This window comes from Mesoplodon mirus (assembly GCF_964341445.2).
Source record: "Mesoplodon mirus genome assembly, chromosome: 12".
NCBI classification, from domain to species: domain Eukaryota; kingdom Metazoa; phylum Chordata; class Mammalia; order Artiodactyla; family Ziphiidae; genus Mesoplodon; species Mesoplodon mirus.
This window is the reverse complement of record NC_138988.1, coordinates 5008048-5035773: the sequence shown is the minus strand read 5'-3', so window position 1 is coordinate 5035773 and position 27726 is coordinate 5008048. Positions and strand designations below refer to the sequence as shown.

The window sequence follows — 27726 nt, the reverse complement described above, 5'->3', positions numbered from 1 at the left end:
TTAACTGAAGTACAGCTGACTTACAATGTTGTGTTAATTTCTGCTATACAACAAAATGATTCAATTATACATATCTATACATTCTTTTTTGTATTCTTTTCCATTATGGTTTATCACAGGATATTGAATACAGTTCCCTATGCTATATAATAGGACCTTGTTGTTTATCCATTCTATATATAATAGTTTGCATCTGTTAACCCCAAACTCCCACTCCATCCCTCCCCCACTCCCTTGGCAACCACAGGTCTGTTCTATGTCTGTGAGTCTGTTTCTGTTTCGTGTGTAAGTTCATTTGTGTCATATTTTAGATTCCACCTATAAGTGATATTATATGGTATTTGTCTTTCTCTTTCTTACTTCACTTAGTATGATAATCTCTAAGTCCATCCACGTTGCTGCAAATGACATTTCATTCTTTTTTATTGCTCTACTGTGTGTGTGTGTGTGTGTGTGTGTGTGTATTTTCTTTACCCACTCATCTGTCGATGGACACTTGGTTTGTTTCCATGTCTTGGCTATTGTGAATAGTGCTGCTATGAACATAGGGGTGCATGTATTATTTTGAATTATAGTTTTATCCAGGTATCTGCCCAGGAGTAGGATTGCTGGATCACATGGCAACTCTATTTTTAGTTTTTTAAGGCACCTCCATACTATTTTCCATAGTGGCTGCATCAACTTACATTCCCACCAACAGCGTAGGGGGGTTCCCTTTCCTCCACACCCTCTCCAGCATTTGTTATTTGCAGACTTTTCAACGATGTCCATTCTGACCGGTGTGAGGTGGTACCTCACTGTAGTTTTGATTTGCATTTCTCTAATAAATAGCGATGTTGAGCATCTTTTCATGTGCGTGTAGGCCATCTGTATGTTTTCTTTGGAAAAATGTCTATTTAGGTCTTTTGCCCATTTTTCGATTGGGTTGTTTGTTGTTGAGTTGTATGAGATGTTTACACATTTTGGAAATTAAGCCCTTGTCGGTCGCATCATTTGCAAGTATCTTCTCCCATTCTGTAGGTTATCTTTTCGTTTTATTTGTGGTTTTCTTTGCTGTACAAAAGCTTGTAAGTTTGATTAGCTCCCGTTTATTTTTCCTTTTATTTATACTGCCTTGGGAGACTGACCCAAGAAAACATCGGTACAATTTATGACATGATCCTATACCCCTTTAAGCACATTCTCCCTTGTAGAGGAGTTAGTGAGACCTGTGCTGGGTCTTGAGATATTCTGGGTGGTTGATCAACATGAACAGAATAGTCAGTCTAGCAGTATAGGGTTTCCCAAAGCATGGGCCATACGTTATTCATGGTTTACAAAAATAATTTTAGAGGATTTGTGGACATGACATAAAATAACACTAAATCAATCAGATAAAGATTATGATAAGGAAGAATTATCAGTTTGGTATCTTTAATACCTCTATAACACTTCTTAATCTCCCTTTTTAATTAAAAAATATAGTTTTCAAACTCAAAGCCACTACAGACCCTAATATCTAATTACAAATTAATACTGGTTTTATTTTATTAAAATAGCAGCAAAGGAATCTAGTACTATATGTGATTCCTATTCTCCTGGCAGCTTCTTCTGGATTCATTTTGACTGTGTATTTTGGACGTGCTTATAACATAGTTCTCTCCACTTTTGTGCAAAAGAAGTCAACACAAGAGAGTGAGTCACAACATGATACATCACTACATTTCCAGCAAAGAAGCTTGCACCTGCTTTGCTCCTGCAATTTAGGATGAGGCTATCACCCAGGCTTTATCTCTATAACTCAACAGCCTCAAACTACTTCACCTTTTTTAAAGTTCCAGAGAATCCCCTGGCAGTCAGTCCAGTGGTTAGGACTCCGCAGTGGGCACAAGTTGGATCCCTGGTAGGGGAACTAAGATCCTGCAAGCCTCGGCACAGCCCCCCCAAAAAAAAACCACCAGTGAGCTATTTAAGAGAAAATATTAAATAAGCACTACTACAGGTGGTTCTCTGTTAGGAAGATGATACTTGAATGACTGAAGTGGTGAAACACTAGTCTAGCAGAGACAATACATTCTTTAAACTAATGACCTTGTACTCTTCCATTACTTATCTATCAGGCTTTTAAGCAAGTCTGATCAATAAAATCCTAGTAATCAAATCTAGAGTGCTTCTCAGCCTAATGCTCCTTCTCCCTTCCTCCTAAAGAGACTTTGATTATACTGCACTTGCAGCGGTTTCTTCTGTCTCCAACTGTATCCCCTCTACCTTGTTTATTGGCTTCTAGTCTTCTTCCTGCTCCAACCATGGATGTACCTCAAGGCTTCTATGTCGCTATACTTTGTTAGTGTTCCACAGCCTTTCCAACCTGCCTACATACATTGCCTCCATCAACGAAAAGTGTGGTGGACAACTCTATGCTGTTCTCCCAATCCTACAATCCTCTTTTGAGAACATCCTTCCTTCACCCATAGGAATAAGCCCTGAGCAGCAATGTTTACATGTTTATATTCATGATCCTGCCCCTTTAGAACCCACTACAACTGAATGGAGCAAGGATCCAAGCTGGGAACTTGATTTGAAATTGAGAGAACATATAAACTCAGGAATAAGAGAACATATAAACTCAGGTATAAGAATGTTGGTCCATGGATGTCCAAAGCAGTAAAAGCAAGTTTGCTGTTAAGACAGCAGTATTCTCCAAACTGACCTATAGATTCAATACAAGCCCTAACAGAATAGGCTTCTTTACCAGCTTCTTTGTAGAAACTGACAAGCTAAAATGCATATGGAAATTGACCCTAAAATGCATATGGAAATTCAAGGGAGCCAAAACAGCCAAAATAATCTTGAAAAAGAACAAAATTCGAGGACTCATACTTCCCAATTTCAAAACTTATTACACAAAGCTACAGTAATCAAAACAGTGTGGAACGGGCATAAGGATAGACATATAGATCAGCAGAACAGAACTGAGAAGGGTGCCAAACAATTCAGATATCCACATGCAAAAGAATGAAGCTGTACCCCTACTTCAGAGCATATACAAAAATTAACCCAATGGATGAAGACCTACATAATGTAAGAGCTAAAACCATAAAACTATAAAACACTTAAAAGAAAACAAAGAAGTAAATTTTGATGACCTTGAATTTGGCAGTGGTTTTTAAGATGTAACACTAAAAGCACAAGCAACAAAAGAAAAACAGATAGGGACTTCCCTGGTGGTCCAGTGGATAAGACTCCGTGCTCCCGGTGCAGGGGACCCAGGTTTGATCCCTGGTCAGGGAACTAGATCACACATGCATGCTGCAACGAAAACCCAGCACAGCCAAATAAATAAGTAAACAAAATATTTTTTTTAAAAAAGGTAAATTGGACTTCAACAAACTTAAAAACTTTTCTACTTCAAAGAACACTATAGGCTCCCCTGGTGGCGCAGTGGTTGAGAGTCCGCCTGCCGATGCAGGGGACACGGGTTCGTGTCCCGGTCCAGGAAGATCCCACATGCCGCGGAGCGGCTGGGCCCGTGAGCCATGGCCGCTGAGCCTGCGCGTCCGGAGCCTGTGCTCCGTAACGGGGAGAGGCCACAACAGTGAGTAGGCCCGCGTACCGCAAAAAAAAAAAAAAAAAAAGAACACTATAAAGTAAGTAAAAAGACAACCCAAAGAATGAGGAAAAAATATTTGCAAATCAGGTATCTCATAAGGGACCTGCATTTAGAATACAAATATTCTACAGACTACAGAATAAAGAATTCTTAGAACTCAATAATAAAAAAGACAACACAATTTAAAAACAGGTAAAGGATCAGCACATTTTTCCAAAAAAGATACAAGAAACAGGGCTTCCCTGGTGGCGCAGTGGTTGAGAGTCCGCCTGCCGATGCAGGGGACACGGGTTCGTGCCCCGGTCCAGGAAGATCCCACACACCGCGGAGCGGCTGGGCCCGTGAGCCATGGCCGCTGAGCCTGCGCGTCTGGAGCCTGTGCTCTGCAGAGGGAGGGGCCACAACAGTGAGAGGCCCGCGTATCGCAAAAAAAAAAAAAAAAAAACACCCCAAAAGATACAAGAAACAGCCAAGAAGAACATGAAAAGGTGCAACATCACTAATCATTAAGGAAATGAAAATCAAAAACACAATGAGACAGCACTTCACATGGCTATTATCAAAAAGAAAGAAAAAGAAGGAGGGAGGTGTTGGCAAGGATATAGAAAAACTGGAACTCTTGTGTATTGCTGTTGGGAATGTAAAATGGTGTAGCTGCTACAGAAAACAGTATGGCAGTTCCTCAAAAAATTAAAATTAGAATTACTAGTGAATATATGATCCAGCAAGTCCACATCTGGATGTAGACCCAAAAGAATTGAAAGCAGGAACTCAAAATATTTGCACACCCACATTCACAGTATTATTCACAACAGCCAAAAGGTGGACGCAAGCCAAGTGTCCACTGACCAATGAACTGATAACAAAATATGCTATATACATACAAGGAAGTATCATTCAGCCTTAAAAAGCAAGGAGATTCTGGACGTCCCTGGTGGCACAGTGGTTATGAATCCATCTGCCAATGCGGGGGACATGGCTTCGAGTCCTGGTCCGGGAAGATCCCACATGCCGCAGAGCAACTAAGCCCATGTGCCACAATTACTGAAGCCCACACGCCTAGAGCCGGTGCTCCACAACAAGAGAAGCCACCACAATGAAAAGCCCACGTGCAGCAACGAAGAGCAGCCCCCGTTCACCACAACTAGAGAAAGCCCGCGTGCAGCAACAAAGACCCAATGTAACCAAAAACTAATTAATTAATTTAAAAAAAAGACTAGCCAGATTTAAAAAAAAAAAAAGCAAGGAGATTCTGATATATGCTACAACATGGATGAACCTTGAAGACATTATGCTAAATGAACCAAGCCAGTGATAAACGGACAAATATTTTATGATTCCACTTACACGACGTACCTAGAGTAGTCAAATTCATAAAGAAAGAAAGTAGGATTTAAAAAAAAGAGGGGCTTCCCAGGTGGCGCAGTGGTTGAGAGTCTGCCTGCCGATGCAGGGGACACGGGTTCGTGCCCCGTTCCGGGAAGATCCCACATGCCGTGGAGCGGCTGGGCCTGTGAGCCATGGCCGCTGAGCCTGCGCATCCGGAGCCTGTGCTCCGCAACGGGAGAGGCCACAACAGTGAGAGGTCCGCGTTCCGCAAAAAAAAAAAAAAAATCCTCCCTGGAATTCCCTGGTAGTCCAGTGGTTAGGACTCTGTGCTTCCACTGCAGGGGGCCCAGGTTCAATCCCTGGCAGGGGAACTAAGATCCCGCAAGCCACACTGTGCAGCCAAAAAAAAAAAAACTCTGGTTATTTCTATTTCAATATTTCCAAATAAAACCTAATAAATTATTCTTTAACCTTTCAAAAGTCTGCCCAGAGCAACAAAAATCATCAGGCTTCTCTCTCTCCTGCAGACTGGAATTATAGGACTTCAGGGTAGACTTGCAGGTTATTAGAACCTTAGGACATCAGAGTGTTCATAGCAGCATTACTCCTAATAGCCAAAAGGTAGAAGCAGCCCAAATGCCCACCAACTGATGAATGAATAACTAAAATGTGGTATAATCTTCCCTAGGTATCTGCAAGGGATTGGTTTCAGGACCCCCTGCAGATAACAAAGCCCAAGGATGCTCAAGCACCTTATATAAAATGGCATAGTATTTGCATATGATCTACACGCATCCTTCCATACACTTTATACCATCTCTAGATTCCTTACAATACCTAATACAATGTAAATGCTACGTAAATAGTTGCCGATAGGACAAATTCAAGTTTTGCTTTTTGGAACTTTCTGGTAATGCCTTCAGGTAAACAGCATTTCCCAGGGAAGCTCTTCAGAGTAAGGAGCCCCAAACATGACTTCACATCTCACCGGCCTCCAGTGAGTCACTATGAACAAATCATTATGTCCAAATGGTTGGCCTTTACTGACTGACTGAAGCTAATCAGGCTCTCCACTAGAGCCAAAGATGGGGGTCAATCTCATTAAAATGGCTCAAATGAATGGCTAGGTAATAAGGAATAAGGGCTGACAGTTCCTCAGAGAAAAATATGGGATACAGTTACAATGAAAGGGGGAAACAGAAACAAACAACAGGTGTTCACTTCACTGGTTAACAGGTGTTCACTGGTTTACAGGTGACAATCACCAAGATCAAGGGATTAAAGGAAGGCACTTAAAGAAATCCTTAAACTGACCTACTGTACATATTCTTAAAGGTACAATCGAAACTCAGGTGATACATTTAAATTCAAGCTTCTCAGACATTGCCACTGTTTATAAAACACACACACGTGACCAATCAGGCAAGCAACATGGGTCTTCTTAAGCCCTTGTAGCTCTGTTCAGCAAATCTCAAGGGAAGACACTTGAGCAGGCAGGGGACAAGATACCAGATGTTTTCTTGTTCAGTGGCTTCTCTGGAACACATCTATCTCTAGGACCAGGAAAATAAAATTTCCAGAAAGTGAAATATGAGAAAATATAAAAGGAACAGACTGGGCTTCCCTGGTGGCGCAGTGGTTGAGAGTCCACCTGCCGATGCAGGGGACACAGGTTCTTGTCCCGGTCCGGGAAGATCCCACATGCTGCGGAGCGGCTGGGCCCGTGAGCCATGGCCGCTGAGCCTGCGCGTCCAGAGCCTGTGCTCCGCAACGGGAAAGGCCACAACAGTGAGAGGCCTGCGTACCGCAAAAAAAAAAAAAAAAAAAAAAGGAACAGACTTGACAGATAAAGGAAAACAAAACCCAGCATCTTTTAGGCATCTACTATGAGCTAGGCAACACCCTGAGCACACAGGTGTTTATATGTTATTTCATTTAATCCACATAACCTCAAGTTACCTGCCTCCTCTGCAAAATATGGAGTTGGAAAAGATGACCTATAGTGATCCTTCTAGCTCTAACACATTATGATGATTCTAGTGCCATGAAAATCTAACATATGTTAAACTTTTCTGATATAGAATATCCTTCCCTAGCTTTCCAAACAGACTATACTTCAACTTTCTCTTAATGATTTATAAATTACTATGAGTAACCTCTGGCTATCTACAGAATATAAATATAGTAGATTTTCCTAAGAAAACAATTTTACTCAGACTTGAGTGAGGGAGGTTAATAAAGTAACTAATATTTTAAAATATTTTTATAATACACCTGTTTTGAAGTAAAATTCAAAAACCAAAGATTTAAGATAAAACATAACTTCAAAGAACTTTCAGGTTTAAAGAGTAGGCATTTAATCTAATTTTAGTGGTAGTTTGATGGAAAAGTTTCAAAACAATAATGGTAATGAATGTAACAGACAACAGAGTTCTGTGTCTCCTTTCTATTCTTCAGGTATTTCTTACACTCTGGTTTCCAGTGCCACTTCTGCCTTGATAGTATTTATACCTCTATGGACTCCCCTACTCCTCAGCATTTGCTATGGACAACCCGATATGAGAAAGAGAGATAATCAAGCCTGTGTACTAAGGAGCACAACAGAAGAGAAAGAACCTAGCCTACTGGCTAGAAAGGGCCTAGCCTACAGAGTAAAGAAAAGGCTTCAGGACAGGCTTATGTGCATGGTCAAAGCTACATTCCAGAAGATTAAGGCTACCAAAAATCCAACATTCCCGTAAGCAAGGTCCTCCTACACACTTGGTCCACAAAACTGTACAGACTCTTACGGTAAAATTTTTTAACACCCAAATTATAAATTCTTAAACTCCATGAGAACAGTGACTCAGCTTTGATAACCTCTGTACACTTAACTCCTAGAAGAGTACTTGTTGAATGACTAAATAAACTGAGCTTGCACTTTGAAGTCAAAGAGACCTGTTGATAAGTAACCTTTCTGGCTGTGTGAATCTAGGCAAAAAACATCTAAGCCTTAATTTCCTCATCTGTAAAATAAGCACAACTATATTTTAAGAGGTGGCTATGAGAAGTAAATGTAAAACTACAAACTATGAAAAATTCACTGTCTGGTATGCAGTGGTCACTTAATCCATGACAGCTATTACCACATGATAGCTATATTACTATTTTCGGTAATAACAGTGCTTATCCACACAACAAAATAACCTAGATATGATCCTTGATTCCTTTAGTATTTTCCTCACCCACCAAATTTAATCATCCATCATGTGCTGTCAGACCCTCCAAAATCCAACTACTTTAACCCAACCCAACCAATCTAACCTAAAGCACCATCTTCTCTTGCCTAGATTACACCAGGAGTCACGATGTCCACTCCCAAAGCCTCTAAATCTATTCTCTACTGAGAAACCTTAAAACACAAATCTGGTCACACTATTGCTCCGCTAAAATCCTTATTTTAAGTGTGACTGGTTCCCTATCACACTCAAAATAAAACCCAAATTCTTTAACTATGACCTACAAAGCCTTACGTGATGACCTGGCCTCTATCTTCCTTCTCCACCTTATCTCCTACTGTTCTCTCTCTTGTTCACTTTATTTCTGTCATATTGGCCTTCTCGTTGCTAGTCACTTCTCGTCAATCATGTTTCCACACGAATGTCACTCCTCAAAGGGGACCACCTTGACCACTCTGTTTAAGTGTATCCTGCCCCTCCCCATCATTCTTCTCTCTTTACTCAGCTTTGTTGTTTTCGTAATACTTTATTACCATCTAATTAATACTTTGAAATTATATTAGATATCTGCCTAGCCAATGATTGTCTGCCTACCCTACTAGATAGTATGCTCCAAGAAGCTAAGTTCAGTTCACCCTAAAAACCCCATCACCTCTAACAGTGTCTAGCATACAACTGGCCGTTAAGACACATCCTGAATGAGTAACAAATGCTGGCACCTGGGTCCAATGGGTGCTGAGTTCTAACAGAAATCATCAGTGCAGTCATTTATGAACCACACTATGCTGAGGGGCTACACCCTAGGACTAGAACACTGACAACTGTGGAATTCTGCAACTGTAGAATCGGCACAGTGTAACTGCTGGCTGGCAGTCAGCTAAATTCATTATAGCAGCTCCATCAGACAAATCCCAGACAAAAACCAGCTGATAAGAGCCAGCTGAAGCCATTATGTAATTCTACTATGCTTGAGTTATTTCCAAAGTTTGATTTACTAGTATTGTTTGGCATTTTTCTTCATAGTTGTTTTATTTTAAAAATAAAACCAAGCGGGCTTCCCTGGTGGCACAGTGGTTGAGAGTCCGCCTGCCGATGCAGGGGACACGGGTTCGTGCCCTGGTCCGGGAGGATCCCACATGCCGCAGAGCGGCTGGGCCCATGAGCCATGGCCGTTGAGCCTGCGCGTCCAGAGCCTGTGCTCCACAACGGGAGAGGCCACAACAGTGAGAGGCCCGCGTACCACAAAAAAATATATATAAATAAATAAATAAATAAATAAAAATAAAACCAAGCACCATTCTTGTTCACCTGCTCTGTCACACGAAACTGTAAACATGTTCCACCTACACACACATCCATTTGTCCTAAATATACACTACTGAAAATAAAAAGTCGTTTTAAACCACAGTGCCCCTGCTAAAGAAATGTGGAAGTGTGTTTTTAAACATGCCTAAGATCATGTAGAATGCAAAAGAATGTGTAGAAAGAGGATTTCAGATGGAAGGAGGGGACTGTTCAGCTTAAAGGAAATACAATAATTAACAAATATTTGTAGTACATGTCTCAAAACAAGAATGCTTTCTTAAGCATAACCAAATTATAGTTTAGATTCTTGGATATTAATCTAAAATATTCTTCATATACATAAGTTGTCAACCATGAAACCGATCAGCAAAATTAAAGAGAAAAACAAACTTAAAATTTTGTTAGTTTCAGCAATTTCAGAATATGCAAGAGCTAAAATCTGGGAAAACTGCTACATTTTCACATCAGGTTTGCAAATGATTCTAGAATCAGACAGTAGTCACCACTTTCTCTGTATTTGCTATGGGCCAAATACCACAGGCCATAATGTTGTAGCCCTAAAAATAAGTCTCCATCTTAGTAAATGATGAAGCCGATTTCTCAATGAATAAAAAACAAGCGACTGCTGAATGTCAACAAGTTTTACATGCCACAGCTAATTAGATGATTAAAATGATAAAGTTCTCAAACTCTTTTTTAAATAATTCAAATATAGGAATGTTAAAAAAAAAAACTCAGCTTTTACAGCAAATTCATATTTCTTAGAATCAAGAACACATTCCTGAGGGTTTCCATGAACAATATGCACCAGGACAGCCAAGCAGAAAGCTCTGAAGAAATAGAACAGAATTTTCATCTTACACTTTCAAGAAATAAGTTTATCTTTTTAAAAGTCTAAACACTGGTAAAGCAAGGTACAAATCCTCCCCATAATACTGCACTTTTGTCATCAGGCAACAAATCAAATGGGCAGTAAGAGCACGGTACCTACCACTCAACTCCCAGGCATTAACAGAGAAGTCACAAACATTCTCTCAGCTAAGGCAAAAAGCTTTACTGTATTTCCAAAGTCTGCAGAGTTCTGAGCACTCTTTCCACAATCCTCATGCCCCAATCTACACAAAACACCATGTGACTGAGAAACTGGTTATAGCAGGAAGGGACACTCTTGGATATGCAAACAAAGTAAGCGAGTAGTAAATATAAGGGTCCTACTATGTTTGTGAAAACTGACTTGTTTAAAAATTTCAGAGAAATCAAGTTATTTCCTAGTACAATTCCTAACAAGTGATATTACAAAGGACACTTGAATAGTTTATTCTAAACTCAAAATCCAGAATACCAGGTTGTGATAAGGCATTTTAAACGCAACACATTCATTTCAGCCTTCTCACCCTGTGACCCAGCTCTAGCAATAATTTCAATGAACTGCTGCATTCAGAGGCATTTCTAAAAATGAATAAATAGCACCAGATTAATAAAACAGTAATTATTAAGAGATTCATTATGCTGGGAGAGTCTTGTTTTTTGCTTTTTTAGTTTACCAGATGCTATAAAAAACATTTTGAAAGCAAGACTGTTTCAGGTGCAAGATTATTAGGGAGCAGCACACGTACCAAGTACTATTAAAGAGCCCCAGGACAAGTCAAACCTGATAAGACCACAATTATGAAAACACCACTACTTAGGGTATAATTTTTTTAAGCGATTTGAGTCCTATGCTTAAGCTCCATCTACCAAGCCTAATCTGAGGCATACATGTTTGACTGGAAATGTTTTTCTATCAACTTCTGGAGATACCTCAGCAGGGCACTCACTCAACATTCCTCATCCATTGTCTTGTCACAGTTACTCTCCCGAAGGGTTAGATGCCTTTGGACCATGGTAAGAAAAACCAATTATAACAACCCTGATTAATTCAGGAAGCTCTTCAGGAGTTCAGTGTGCAAGAATCAAAAAGTCCTAAAACTTCTGCCTAAAAGAGTCAAGAAGCAGTTGGGCAAACTTGGGGCTAAGGTTGACTTTGTTTCACCCTCTCCCTACCTCAGCCAAGGCAAACAGCCAAATAAATTTTACTACCCCTTCCTGACTAGGGAAACACACACATACACACACAAAAACAATGTAAATATTTTCACACAGAGACATTTTGAATTTTCTTCAAAATGCCTCAGCAAATCAGTATTTAAAATCAGTCTAAAAAAAGCCCTCGCTTTTGAGTTTTTATTCAAATACTACTATCTTTTATTTCACTTAAAAATATTAAAGTGGTAGAGGCTTCCCTGGTGGCGCAGTGGTTGAGAGTCCGCCTGCCGATGCAGGGGACACGGGTTCGTGCCCTGGTCTGGGAGGATCCCACATGCCGCGGAGCGGCTGGGCCCGTGAGCCATGGCCGCTGAGCCTGCGCGTCCGGAGCCTGTGCTCCGCAGCGGGAGAGGCCACAACAGTGAGAGGCCCGCGTACAGAAAAAAAAAAAAAAAAATTAAAGTGGTAGAGCAAAAAACACCTATGGCAGCTAGCATTTTGGCATTAAATGAGATTTTAAAGAAATTCTTTTTTTGTTTTTTTTTTGTTTTTTTTTTTTTGTTTTGGGTTTTTTTTTTTTTTGCGGTACGCGGGCCTCTCACTGTTGTGCCCTCTCCCGTTGCGGAGCACAGGCTCTGGACGCGCAGGCTCAGCGGCCATGGCTCATGGGCCCAGCCGCTCCATGGCATGTGGGGATCCCCCCGGACCGGGGCACGAACCGTGTCCCCTGCATCGGCAGGCGGACTCTCAACCACTGCGCCACCAGGGAAGCCCTAAAGAAATTCTTAATCTACCTAAAATCTAGTTTCTGAGAATGTAGCAATGCATTCTGTGGTTGAGATTGATTGCAGATAGTTTACTTCAAACAGGACAACTTAAAATTTTACAGAACTTTACAGTTTATTCCTCTCCACTATCTCATAGTGCTGTTAGAATTAACAGGCTAAAAGCAGGTATTATTCCTCTTTGTAGATAAAGAAAATGTGAAGTTCAAAAGATTTAGTGACAATAAGGGAAGCAAAACAATCAATTCAGGTCCTCAGACTCTTAAATTACAGCTCTATGTTAACACACTGATTTAAAACACAAAAAATAATTATTTAACATTGTTACTATTATACTACTTTGAAATAATTACTGTTTATTGTTTATAAGTAATGCATCGGACCTGTATGTGGAAGAAAGGAAAGTATGTTTTATATATCATAAGCAATTTAAATTTACTAGAGATTTTTTAAGAGAGTTTTATGTCATTTCTAAATAATAAATGATTTACCTTAGAGCAGTTGTTATTACTAATGCTTTTTCTCACATGACCTTTCTTCTTATCCACTAAATGATACAGAATAGAGAATGTATGAAATATATAATCTTTTATTCAGAAAGCTAACTCTTTTAATCTGCAGCAAATGGATAAGGATTTAAGACAAAAATAATGAAGTCTAAATTGCTTTTTACAGCTCTGTAGCTCAGGGGTTAGAGCACTGGTCTTGTAAATTGCCTTTAAGTCATTCTTCTTTATCTTCAATCCAAAATTTTTCTCCCCAGAGTTGGTAATAAATACAGCTTAGATAAAATAAAATCTCCATGTAATTAGAAGACTGCTGAATTTCTGAACTACAAACCATGACTCACTATTTCTGAAGATTAGTCAATACAAAAGAATTCCTATACATCAAAATAACCTGGGCACTGCCCTAGAGTTAAAATTCTGTTGTAATACTATCAAGCTGCTGCGAGTTTCTCCTTGGTTTGAAAGCAGAGAGAGGAGGAGGAACTGGTAGCAAGAGCTTTAAAAGACTACGACTGGTATACCTGACCTGAATCCACTACGGTGTCTATAGTTTTAAACAGCCTTTGACTTATGACACCTAAACTTAAGATTTACTTGTATTTCATTCTCCTCTACTCAGCATGTTTTATAAGATGTGAGGATTAAATAACACGTGAAACACACAGCGTTGGCCTGAGACAGTAAATGTTCCCTATTATCATGATATACAACAATGAGGAACTCTTCTAGATAGCCCTTACACCTCCAGCCTGGGTTTTTCTGAGTTCAAAGCCTAAAGCTCTTAACCGCTACTGGTACTGTGTTCCAAAATTAAGTCCCAGGTTCCAAAATACAGATCAACTGTTTAGCTCTCACGTTACTTGGGGGAATAACACTGGCCATATGCTATCTTGTTCACTTGATCTTTGCAAATTGTCTCCATATTCCCAGAGATCCTCTGCAGAGACTGCATGGAGTAATAATTCCAGATGCTTTACCCGTTAGTCTATAACTCGGAACCTGTGAGTAACATCGCACGCTCCTAAATTACCTACAATTAACCAATGTAACTTTTTGGAAAATACCTCTCTCTCTGCTTAGATTTATCATTTCCTCAAAAAGCCTATTTTTTTTCCCATGATAGGAGAAATTAGACAAGATTTATAAGATTTACTATCAAAGACAAATAAACCAAATGCTATGTACAACTTACAGTGACAATGCTTAAAATTAAAAGACATGTAAAATACCCTATTTCACTGTTCTTTAAGTAAAATACAGTTAGAAGTAGCTAATTGGAAGTAGCTCTATTAACTATATATGGTATACAACTTTATTTGAAGTATATGTCAATTTATATTTTAATCAGTTAATTAAAATATTCTAACTCTGTATCTTCCTGGTAAATCAGAAAATTAGAAAATAGGCTAAGTATAGAGTAGCAGAAATGGTAGCAATGAAATAAACTTATTTAGTTCATTAATTTTTAATAAGTCCAACAGCCATTCTGATCAGAACACTAACACTATTCCAAAGACTTGCGTCTACTCAGTTTTGATTACTTGTCTAATGAACCCTTAAAATTAGAAAAGCCAATAAATCATTTCAGAAATCTTTCCACTAAGCTCACTCTTCAGAGTATTTACCTATCATATAAAATTCTAAGCATCTTAAACATTCTCATAAGAACTGGCAAATCTGCACAGAAAACTTTCCAGAGAGGGAAGTCTCCCCATTAAATGGTAAATGTTTAAGATAAAACATTAGACGGGTATCCCCAATCACTCCAAACTTTAGATTAAAGGCTTCAGTGTGAGCCCACAATTGTTTTATACAAGTGATTAAAAGGTCCTAGAACTTTATGAAATATTGATTAGTGGTGGAGAGAAACACATTTTGGAAAGAAGAATACTTTTTTTTTTTTAATTTATTTTTGGCTACATTAGGTCTTCATTGCTGCATGCGGGCTTTCTTTAGTTGCATTGAGCAGGGGCTACTACTCTTCATTGCGGTGCACGGGCTTCTTACTGCGGTGGCTTCTCTTGTTGCGCAGCACCGGCTCTAGGCACACAGGCTTCAGCAGTTGTAGCACACGGACTCAGTAGCTGTGACACACAGGCTTAGTTGCTCCACGGCATGTGGGATCTTCCCAGACGAGGGCTTGAACCGGTGTCCCCTGCATTGGCAGGCAGATTCTTAACCACTGCGCCACCAGGGAAGCCCCAAGAAGAATACTTCTTAAAGTGCTATTTTAAACTAAATCCCTAAATTAAATATGTAAGATTTGAAGAAAAGTTTTCACATACGAAGTCATAACAAAGTGATTCCTTATCAACTTACAGAAAAAAAGTAATGGAAGTAATTATTTCTACTCAAGTCAAAAAAAAGTTTAGGAAAGACAACTCTTCAGAAGGGATACCTCTGAAGGCTATATGAAAAGTAAGTACTTGGGAGAGGCAAATTTGATTAAGACTTGATTCCGGCCCTCAATAAATTTATAATTTAGATGAAGAAGTAATACAGGTATGAAGTGGGGTTAATCATATAAGGCCTATAAGAAGGAAATGGAACTACTCTAAGTCATAAAGAAAATTATAAGGCAGACAGCATTCCCAGAAACCTAACAAGAACAGTAAGTTTGCATCACATCTAGAATTTAAATTCTAAGGTGTTGATAGGATGTAGGATGAAGTCAAAACTAACCCAGAAAATCTCTCTCTCTTTAATCTCTCCTTAAGTAGATGGCCTATATTTAGGGTATTTACTCCGTCTCTGTGTTTCTTCCTCTTTAAAATAAGGATCACAATGTACCTACATCTTCAGGCTGATGGGAAGATTAAATGAATTAAGGTAAACTCTCAAAAGAACCTGGCATATAGTAGTTAAGTCAACAAAGGTAAGCTATTATCTTTAGGGACCTTTTTTTAAAAATGTATCTTTAGACACAACAATCACACTCAATTGTGAGATGGTCAAACTATAAGGCTTGGGAGAACCATGACAAAAGAATAGATTCACTTTCTTCAAATGCAATCAAAATCTCACAAGAACATAGACTCAGTATGAGGAATGGTGGCTAAAATTGCCTGCATTATTAAAACACTTTTTTTGGCAGGGCAAAAACATAGATGAATATTCATTTTTTGTTTGGTTGTTTTGTTTGTTTGTGTTTGCTGCACCATGTGGCTTGTGGGATCTTAGCTCCTTAACCAAGGACTGAACACTGGGCAGTGAGAGAGCAAGAGTCCGAACCACTGGACCACCAGGTAATTTCCTACTCGTATTTTAATGTATTTATAATGCGACTTCACTCTTCATTTCTCCTTTAAGCTCATCCCTTTGTTCAATCCAGCCTTGGTCCATCTGAGAGACTGGGTGATCAATTTTTCAAGATTACTCCAAGCTTCCTTTAAGGATTAAGTGTTTTATTTTGTTTTAATTCAGTTGGTCACACAACACTGTAAAAAACCCACCCTCACACATAAAAAGTTTCTGCTGAACAGAAACGCTCAAACACTTAAATAAAATGTTATCTTGTCCAAGCTAGGAAACAATAATATGTCTAGTTTGGAAATGGCTTAGCTACAGTTTCCCAACCAGTTCAAAAGGGCACTCTGATGCACTGCAAGGTGGTGTGTGTGTCAATATTTTGAGTTTCCTCACCCCTCTTTCTCAATTTCTGACCACAAACTGGTAACTTCATCAGATGACTGGCCAGCATACAGGAACATGAAAAAATGTGATACTCTACCCTTCTAATAGTTAGCAAGCAGGGCCGCCCGAGTTTAGAAAAGAGTCTAACTTTTTAAAAGGATAATTAATTTCAAAACAAGTTAATCAGCTAGTCCAAACAATTACGTTAAAGCAATCAGTTCCACAATGAAAGACATCTGGAGCCAATTTTATTTTTAACTCTTAGTTTTTCATTTTAAGTCACTTTGTCTGAACTCTTTTTTAACCCAAGTTTTACTTTTCATCTCCAAATGAGTCATTGCTTCTTCATTTAGGCAGCAACTGCTCATTTTTAAATGAACAGAGCCATTTACAAAGTAAAACCATTAACACAAGCATGAAAATGCATCAATGCACAAATAAAATATGGCTTAGGAATGATCATTCTGATGGCTGGGTAATAATGAAGTAAAAAACGCCTAGTCAGTGGAAGGGGAAGGAGAGGAAATAAAAACCACGCAGACATCTCATCCTGCTAATAAGTTAATGCCTGGAAACACTGACTTAACCTTGTACCAATAATTTCTGTTCCACATAAAAGGCATCAATTTCAGTGGCAAGTCCTGCATAATCAACAAGTGACTTAAAAAACAGCATTAGCTTTCCTCAAAAATAAAGACATGAAATATAAAATAAGTGAATCCACTATTCTGCACCCTAGCATCTCTCAATTGGGCAGGCACTGAGATTTATCAAGATAGGAGGTACTCCTCCAGGTTTACAATCTTGCCAAAGCTATTTCAAGAAGTAACCATCTGATTCGGCCATTTCTCCTACAATTCCTTCTGGAGTCAATGGCTTTCATACACAGAAAGATACCCTAGTCTTCAATGATACCCCCAAAGGTAATCAATCACCTTGCTTGTTTTAAGAACTAGTAACAATTACAATAAGGTATACCTGTAAAACTGATAGTATCACTTGTTTCTCAGAAAATATTTTAAATCAACTTTTCAAGAATAATTTTCTTAAGGAAATGTGCAGAAGTTTTCTCTGTAAATTAGACCATTGATTCATTAAAGCCCTAAACTATACCCAGCTACTTTGCCACAGGAGCAAAAAAACAAAATATGAAAATGTAACCTATGTAATTATACACCAAAGTCTGAATGCCTTAAGGAAAAGAAGTCTACGCATTTCCTATATCTTGTTATAGTCCATCATCCAGTATAGTACCTCGCACAAAATTAGATGCTTAAATATCAGAATAAAATATTAATGGAGGGCTTTCCTGGTGGCGCAGTGGTTGAGAGTCCGCCTGCTAATGCAGGGGACACAGGTTCGTGCCCCGGTCCGGGAAGATCCCACATGCCGCGGAGTGGCTGGACCGGTAAGCCATGGCCGCTGAGCCTGCGCGTCCAGAGCCTGTGCTCCGCAACAGGAGAGGCCACGGCAGTGAGAGGCCCGCGTACCGCAAAAAAAAATAATAATAATAATAATAATAAAGGAGAAAAGCTATAATTACAACATTTATCCTAATTCTTTTCCATGGATATTGAATCACTATCTACCACATAAAAGTACTGATATACACAATCTAAAGAACCAGAATGCCTCTCTGTATACTGCAACCTGGCAGAGAACTGAGTGGAAAAGTATAAGGAGCACTATCATTTAACAATTTCTAAGAATCTATTTCAACTGCTAGTTGCTTCGAAGAATATAAAATTCAGAAAGACAGACCTTGCCTTCCAAGAGTTTTTAAAGTAGAAGAAAAAAATCATCATTTCCCAAAGAGTATGTGCTATGAGCTTTCAGGATGACAAAGAGGCCTACAACAAGATGTGAGAGCTTTTTTTGTGTGTGGTTATGGTGGGGGAGAGGCGTAACTTCTTAAGAAAACTATAAGAATTCGGAGCGTGGAAAGGTCAGTTATAGCTCAAGTGGAGGAAGAGGTAGACAATAAAGAATGATTTCATTGTAGTATTTGAACTTGGAAGGGGTAGCATTTTAATAGACACATGTAAATGTTTTTCTTTATAAAAATGGAGTCTTAGTGTACATATTTTAGTACCCTACTTTTTTCACTTAATATATCTTACCATCCAGGACTAACTGAAACTGAATACATTTTAGATTAAAAGGGGATGAGGGGGCCTCCCTGGTGGCGCAGTGGTTGAGAGTCCGCCTGCCGATGCAGGGGATACGGGTTCGTGCCCCGGTCTGGGAGGATCCCATATGCCGCGGAGCGGCTGGGCCCGTGAGCCATGGCCGCTGGGCCTGCGCGTCCGGAGCCTGTGCTCCGCAACGGGAGAGGCCACAACAGTGAGAGGCCCGCATACAGCAAAAAAAAAAAAAAAAAAAAAAAAAAAGGGGATGAGGGTAGGAACTTCCGTGGAGGTCCAGTGGTTAAGACTCCTCGCTTCCAATGCAAGGAGCTCGGGTCTGATCCCTGGTTGGGGAGCTAAGATCCCACATGCCACGCGGCCACCAAGAAAATTAAAGAAAAAAAAAGTGGGGGGGGAATAAGGGTACAAAGAAGGTAATTACAACAACTATATGTACCAGCTTAACAAAAAACTTTTTTTTTCAAAAAATGAGTCACTAATTGTGTAATTAATTTATCTTTCAAGAACATTGTATACAAATACATTTATAAGGAAGGAAAAAGTCCATCCGATGCAAATACAGCCAACTTCTTAACCTTCTGGTTTGACCATTCGATCTAATCGGCAGTAAGAAAAAAGCCTAGAGCCACTTGACATCCATTAGGACAGTTACTATCAAAAAACAGAAAATAACAAGTGTTAGCAAAGGATGCAGAGAAATTGAAACTCTCATGCATTGCTGGTGGGAATATATAATGGTTCAGTTGCTGTGGAAAATAATTTGGCAGTTCCTCAAAAAGTTAAACAGAATTACCATATGATCAGCAATTCCACTCCTGGGTATATAAAAGCAGAGACTCAAATAGATACTTGTAAACCAGTGTTCATAGCATCAATATTCACAAAAGCCAAAAGGTGGAACCCAAGAGCCCATCAACTATTGAATGGATAAATAAAATATTTTATGTGTGCACACATGGGAGCATACACATACATACACACACACACACATACATAATGCAATATTATTCAACGATAAAAAGGAATAAAATTCTCACACACAATATAATATGGACGAACCCTGAAAACACAGTAAGTGAAATAAACCAGATACAAAATTATAAATACTGTATGATTCCCCTTATATGAGATACTTGGAGTAGGCAAATTCACAGAGAGAAAGTAGAACAGAATTTACCAGAGGGTGGAGGTAGGGAGGAATGGGGAGTTATTGTATAATTGTTACAGGGTTCTTCGGTTTGCGATGATAAAAAAGTTCTGGAAAAAGATTAGTGGTCATGGTTGCACAACACTATGAATGCACTTAATGCCACTGAACAATACACTTAAATATGGTTAAAATGGTAATATTTTATATTTTGTATAAGTTACCACCAACACCGCCACCACCCCCCAAAAAAGCCTAAAGGGTCCATTTTGCATTGTCAGACAGCTAGATAAATACTAGTCATAAAGGACATATCTTTTCTCACATTCACACTTCTCTAATTCCAGTCCAGACTAAGATCAAGGAAGGTAGAAGAGTATCATTTATCCCCTCATTCTCTCTAGCTAAAACTTTCCTCCACGTATAAAGCCTATGAATGCAGAAGAAAATAGCCAGTATAGCAAGAGTGGCTTGAACCAATGAGTGGGCTGCCAAAGCAGGCAAATGTCCTCAAGGAGCTGGCAGTGAGAACCCAGAGCATTCTACTGATAAAGCAAAACAGAAGGGAAAGCTAAACAAGGTAAGTCCTTCGACAGATGTCCTAAGTTACAAAGTTCTGAGTGTGAGTTTAGTAAGTAGTATACCCTTTTAATTGCAAGCATTTGTGTGTGGTGGGCAGTAGGAAGGAACTAAATCCACAGGTGATTAACCTGTGAATCTCTACTCATGCATTTAATGTTTATTACATAATCAAGAGAAAGTTTTAAGAACTAGAGATTTATAAACAAGACATGGCTCAGCTCTAAGGAGCTTAAGTTTAGCCAGAGATGTAAGAAATCTATACAAAAAATTCAATTCAATAAACATTATTTAGCACCTTACATTCAACAAATTGAACTGAAATCAGGGGGGCCAGCCACTGCTAAACTCTGGGTATTCAAAGATGATTAAGATACGGTCCTCTGAGAAAAGATGAGAGGTAAACAAATACTTTAATAAAATATCAATACGTCACAATAAATACATATAAAGTCTACAGTGCATGGTACCGAAAAGTACATACACAAACCGTGTTAAGTTTAAATAAAAGGTCTTATTATAAATCCTAATATTAAATGTGGTAATTTAGATTCAATGCTTTCACCAAAGCACACAGGCCTGGTCCCTCAGCCTCTCAAATTTTTTCACAAATATCAATAAAGAAGGACTTGCATGTTGACTAGAAAGCATTAATTTGAGTTGATAACCTAATGGGATGATAAGCTCACAAATGACTATATGATAAAGACCATAAGAAAAATAAATGCAAGGGTTTTAAGGTGGGGTTCAAAGAAGGAAACAATGAGTGAGAAGAAAAGAAAAAGATCGGGAAATGATATTTAGAAGATGGTGTTCAAAATGACTCTTAAAAGAGGAACAGATAAAAGTGAGGAAATCCTGTGAATCTCTCCTCATTAGATAAGGTCGCTGAAGGCAGGAACTTGCCTAATTCACCCTCCACCACACTAGCCTTCTGAACCTATTTAGGTGCTAAAAAAAAAATGGCTTCTGAATTCCACTGAAGATAGTAAGAGGAATCCACATTAGCAAGACATAGAAGCAAGAACTGTATGCTCAGTCTGAAAAGCAATGGAGACTCTTGGACAATTTGCCAAAGGAAGTAAAGGCCAGCACATCTACACCTGAATATTCTTGTATCATCACAAAACAGGAAACATAAGAACCCCATAACATATTTCCCTCCACGAAAAAAAGCTGGGTATCTGCGAAACAAAGGGGAAAGCACAATTACTCTGCACAGCATAACTTTCTGTATTCTTTGAATTCTGTAGCATGTGACTGTACTATCTATACAAAAAATTAATGAAACTCAATTTTTAAGATTCTACACATTTAAAAAGTGAATCTGGCAATAATGTGAAAAGTGTACTGGCATGGGAAGAAATAAGAAAAAGGAGTTCAATTCAGAGGTTCTAACAACAGTCAAGGCAAATACAGCATAAAAGCCTGAACTAATCTGGAGGAAGTAGAAAACAGGTGAAAGAAGCTCAAAAATATAGTTGTCAGTGTAATCTGAGAGTGACTGAATGTTTGGAGGGACATAAGGGCCCACACCATGAACTGAATTTAACTTTATTATATGTATTTTTCTATTATAAGACAATATATTCAGAGAATATGAAGAGTATAAAGAGGAACATTATTCGTATTTCTACTGTTTAACAACCACTGTTAACATCTATATGTGTTTTCTTCCAATGGGTAGGTTTTGAGTTTTTTTTAAAATCTTGAGATATAATTTACATACCATACACCTCACCCATTTAAAGTGTACAATTCAATGGCTTTTATTATACTCACAGAGTTGTGCATTCACCTACACAATCAATTTTAGAACATTTTCAATACTTCAAAAAAGAAACCCCTGTCACAGTCACTGCCCATTGCCCACTCCCTCCAGCCACTGGCAACCACTAATCTACTTTCTCTGCAGATTTGCCTATTCTGGACACTTCATATAAAAGGAATCATACAATATGTGGTCTTTTCTGACTAGCTTCTTTCATTTAATATAATGTTTGCAAGGTTTATACATGTTGGAGAATGTATCAGTACATCATTTCTTTTTATTACTGAGTAATATTCCATTGTATTGTTTTGTTTTTTAACACAATTGTAATCATTTGGATATAGCATTTCCCGTGTCATAAATGCTTCATATACGCACAGTTAATGAAAAGCAATAGGGCCCCATAAGTGGCTGTACCACAGTTTACTTAATCATTTTATTATTATTGTACATTTGAACTTTTTCTAGTTTTTTTCTACTGTAAACAAACTTTCTTAAATGCAAAAGGGAGTTCCTTTCTGAATGATCTATCTGGATCCAGGGAAATGCCTCTCCCCAAAACTCTGAGCCTCCTAATGAGATTTGCCACAGAGAACAAGAATCATGTTCTTCTAAGGAAAACTCAGTATTTCATCTACCCCAAACCTAGGTAAAGGACAGATGTTAAAAGCTATCTGATTGAAAAGTATGCCTCCATAAAACCCAGATTAAGAATGTCATAACTTTAAAGACCTATTAACAAAGTTAAACATTAACTAGCCTGATTCTTCCATCAGAAATGTTTATGGGTGGAGAAAGGTAAATACTTTGTCCAAATATGATGCCTAGAAAGAAGTAGCTTCAAAGAAATCAGACTACTTTTGCCTTGCCTAGCAGGCTGGAAGAAAATAAATAGGAGACAACATCTTGACTACAACAGTAAAGATGTACTTACTCTTGCTACTGGATCATAGTAAGTGAAACCCAACAGGTAGAAAGATGCCATCGGTATAGTCTACAAGGGTCCTCAGAAGCAATTAGCCATATCTGGTTCCCTAAAACACTGTCATTGCCTGCGGCTTCCCATTCATTAACCAAAAATGTAAACAGTTTCTAAATCACAAAGGTTCTGATTCCAAACTAGTTTTAGGGTTGTTAATCCCCACCCAGTAAAATCCCTTAGAATCTGATCTAAAAATAAAACTCTGTGTCAAGTGTTCCTCAAGAAAAACTATGTACACTGATTGGAATGTGAAGCAATTAACACACTTCTTGAGTGATTTGCCAAAGACTTGAGATAGCCTGGGCCAAAACCAGTAAGAAAGGAACAACACCCATTTGACATATTCCTTGGTTAAACTGACATTCTAGGAGTTGTTTTAGAAGAAAAGCTAACAGATCTGAAGTTAACTACTAAAATCATTGCGAGCTACACAAGTATTCTGAGAAAAGGAGGAACAGAATGACTCAACCACTGTAAAATTGAAGATGAAAACTTTGATATGTAATTAAGGAATTTTTACTCACAACTTTAAGGCAAGAATAAAATACCCAGACATTACTATCCTGAGGATTATAGGCAAGGTAGTTAAGCCCTATACCAGAAATACTAACTGAATTATAACACAAATATCTAGTATCACATTTTCAACCTGGTCAGTTTAGCAAATAAGCATTCTTATACATCCATACACATACATAAATATAAACACACCCTCACACACACACCCCAACCTAAATCCTAAACAACCTTATCCTAAATGAACCCAAGTGTTCTTCGATTTCCCAATTAATTTAGCCAAGGTGAGCAATTTTCCAACTACAGACGTTTGTTATGGAGAACTGATTTCCATGACACGCACAATTTAAAAAACAGAAGACCTTTTAATAAGTCAAAGCTCGATTTTGTGGTTTCATTAACCCCCGTCCCGCTGTCACATTAGTCCACTGCCTTTCAAAGGCAATATTTAAAAGTCTTTTCTCCAAGTCAACATTAAGGCATGCTGTTTGACTAACAAGCTCCTCCCAAGACCAGGATTATTATATATGGCCTACTATGTTAACATGCAAACAAAAGCACTCTCCCATGTAACATTTTTCTACTTTAAGCAACAGGTTATTAACAAAGTTTTACCTGGAATTAAAATGTGATAGAATCATGCACCTACTACTAACAGGCTATTTGAAATAGTAATTTCAAGTTATTAATTATATTTTCCATTTAATAAATAATCTGGTGCTTCTGGAAAAGTCAAATTCAACTTCCAAGAAGTTGTTTCATCTTCAGAGCAAACTCCTACTTTGGATTTCACAAACGGCATGTTTTAAACTAAAAGGAACCAGTCTCAAAGCAGTTATAATACAATACTTAATGTTTAACCTTTCTCCATTTCATCTTTTAGATACTTTTCATCATAAGTGACCAGCTTAACCTGCTTCTCGCTGTTTTCTTCTGCTAAACCAAATCCCATAAAATATATTCTAATGTATTTCACTCAAGCCTTCTATTTTGAAGGCATGCACATCTTTTAAACTATTTGACAAGAGTTTAACAAGACTAAGCAGTTCCTCTACAACTGACGATCACAAACACCGCATACCTAAAAGATAAGCTTTTACAACAGAAAGAGTAACAGGTTAATTTTCCCAAGTATCCAGTGTTCAACTGGGTCAAACGTCTCTGTTGCATTTTCAACAGCTTACCCCTTGAAGTGATAAGGGTGAAAACAAGCCAAAAGGTTCTCCAGTGGTATATAATCATTACGACCCAAGAAATGTTTAGGAACTGCTAGATTAAGTCTGTTAATACCATAATAACCACTTTAGCATAAACATTAATCACAATACAGATCTCTGGGGGAAATTATGTTCATAGAGCTAAAGACTTTATAACAGAATTGGAATCCACGGAATCAATCCAAAGAAACAGTTTACTATATAAAACATTTACTTAACTAAAAATACTCTACATTCTACAATTTTTCAGATGTTTCATATAATCTACCAATTTCTAAATGACTGCGGAGCATGGTTTACATTGTCAACAGCCACTGAAAATGTAGCATTAGTAGAGTGTACTACATTTATAAAATCAACATTTTTGTTAGCAAGTGTAACTTTAGAAGAAACGTTTGCAAGAATCCCTAGGAATATGAGTTCAGTTCGTTCACCACAGTGCAAGTACAAAACATTTGACATAAAGCCCTTATCAAAATGTTCTTAACTGGGTTTAACAAAGTCAATCTGTGCAATTACTATCAGCTTTAACATCAACAGAAGGAGAAAATAAAGTTATCAGCAAGAAAAGAGAATTAGCAACACTCGTTTAAAATAATCCCAATTAAATCAACTAGTTCACTATCTTCAACAAAGATCCTTCACAAGCTAGCCAACTTTTGTTTCAGACCCTAATCTCCCACCACTTCCTTCCTGCACCCCAGACTGCTTGCCGCTCCCCAAACTCCTGCACGTCTCCGTGCCTTTGTACCAGCTGTTCCCTCAACTTAGCATGCTCTCCCCTCCTCCTCACCTGATGAGCACTTACTCATCAGCCCAAACCTCAGCACAGAAGTCCCCTCCAGTCTACAAGCTTCCTCAACTCCCCCAGGCAAAACTAGTTGTTCCAAATTCCCAAGACACTTGGTAAATCCATCCTAATCACAGCGCATTGTGTTCATGCCTCGGGAGCTAACAGAGGGCAGACTCCCTCCAGCCCGGAGAGGACGAATCAAGCAGAAATGATGAACGTGCGCTGAATCCATTCCCTACTTAGACTGGGTGATCCTCTAGAACCCGGCCACACATCTCGAGGAGACACAGGACACCCTATCACTCTTCCCACCAGAGAATGAATACCAGGGGGCACACCCAGAGCCCTTGAAAGAGAACAATGAATGAACACAGCCGCCTCGCCTCTCCTGATGTCCAAACTCCTCTCTCTGGGCATCGACTAGCTCTGCAGAGCCTCTGCAGCTGCAGAACTGAAGCGTCCTAGAGGCTCTCACTTCACACACAAGAGCCCTGGATCTTCATTCCAAAGCATCCCGGGGCCAATCGTCAGTATAAGCACCGCAAACGTCTCATTAGGTACCCGCAGAGTCCTGAGACCCAAGGGGAGGCCCCTATGCCTTTGTGGTGGGGCATCGACCTATTTCCTCCTCCCGTCCCCGACTGCTCTCATCTTCCGGAAAAGGGTGTCACTTGAGAGAAGATGCAAGTCCGGGTCCCCCACTCCGCGGCCAAAAAGACATTAGCCCATCTGAGTAACAACACAGATCCGAGACAGCTCTGGGCGGTTTTTCCCGTGGCCAAAATATAAGGAATGTGCACCGGGTACAGGGGTAGTGCCGGCACGTTTCCCCAAAACACAAGGAAACCTGAGTGGGGATGTGGGGAACTCGGCTCGCCGGCCATGACACCGGGCACCAGGGCCCCCGCCCGCCCAGCGCCACCCGGGGTGACAGCGGCCTGGCCCGGGCCCTCCGCCCGGCAGCCGCGGGGCCGCTCCGTCAGCGCCGCCTTGGCCGGGCCTCCGGGTAACCCGGCCCCCTCAGCCCCGCCGCTGCCCGGCTCCCCCGGCATCCCGGGCCCGGCCCTGCAGCCTACCTGAGGGAGCCCGGCCGCCTCTGTGTCCAGTCGTCCGGCAGTGGCGTCTGCTCCGCTCCTCCTCCCCGCGGCGGGTGAGGGAGCGGGAGGCGGTCACATTCGGCGCGTCCCCAGCCCAGGGGACGGGGCCCCGGGCAGCCCTCGCATCGTCGCTCTCGCCTCCGCACCTCAGGGCACACACCCCAAAGCCCGGCCAGCTGGCCCTCTTCGGGGCCCAAGAAGAGCGGCAGGGAAGCCTTCGCTTCTCACGCTTTTTCTCGTCTTACTCCCGCCATCTAAGATGGCGGCCCCAGCGCCCGCACTGAAGACGCTTTCGGGCGGCCCCGGCAAGCGAGCCCTCCACTCGGTGCTCCTCCTCCCGACCTGCGACGCCACCAGCTTTCTGCTTCTGCGCGAGCTCGCCTGGCGGCGGACTTCAAACTTGGCTCGGGTATCCACCGCTCTGGCCTGAACTCAGGCCCCGCCTCCCAGGGGCGTGGCCTCGCCATCTCGCTGGTCGCCATTTCGGAGCCGCCAAGGCAGTAGGGCGGGTCTTCCCTGGCCCCGGATTGGCAATCGGGAAGGGCTAGGGTTTGGCTGCACCGAAGGGGCCTGAGAATTGGCGGGGGGAGGAAGGCCAGCTTGCCGGCATCTCGAGGCCCAGAGATAACCAGACGTGCCCGAGGACACATAGCATAGAGGACCGTGTCCACCTTTGGCCCGTCCTCCCTGGAGTGGGACACATCAAGTGGCAAATCGCAACCCATCATGTGGGAAAGTCCCTAAACTTCTGAGTCTCAGTTTCCTCATCTGTAAATTGAGGGTTCCTTTTCCCCCGTCAGACTGGCAAAAACTTTAAAAGACTGATAATATCCAGTCTGGTGCAAGATGTGTGAAAACCTGCCGTGTACCTTCATCCAACGCTGGCAGGAATGGATATCGGGAGGGCAATTCGGCGTTATCTATGGACATTTTAATGTATATACTATTCCTCCCAGCAAGTCCACTTCTAGGTACTCATGCTAGAGAAATAGGTACACATACGCACAAAAAGGCACCTGCTAAGATGTTTATTACCATGTTGTTTGTGTTAGAGATAACACTGGAAAAAATGTGGATTAATTAA

At 40.1% G+C, this 27726-nt stretch overlaps 1 protein-coding gene across 1 annotated transcript in view; it reads right to left on the bottom strand.

The window, feature by feature from the left end:
* RAF1 (Raf-1 proto-oncogene, serine/threonine kinase) overlaps positions 1–26967 on the bottom strand; it is a 76116-nt gene extending 49149 nt beyond the window's left edge. Inside the window, exon 1 of the mRNA XM_082639396.1 lies at positions 26622–26967. The gene's annotated coding sequence lies outside the window, so the exon portion shown is untranslated. The remainder of the gene's footprint in view (positions 1–26621) is intronic.
* Between the last annotated feature and the right edge of the window lie 759 nt (positions 26968–27726).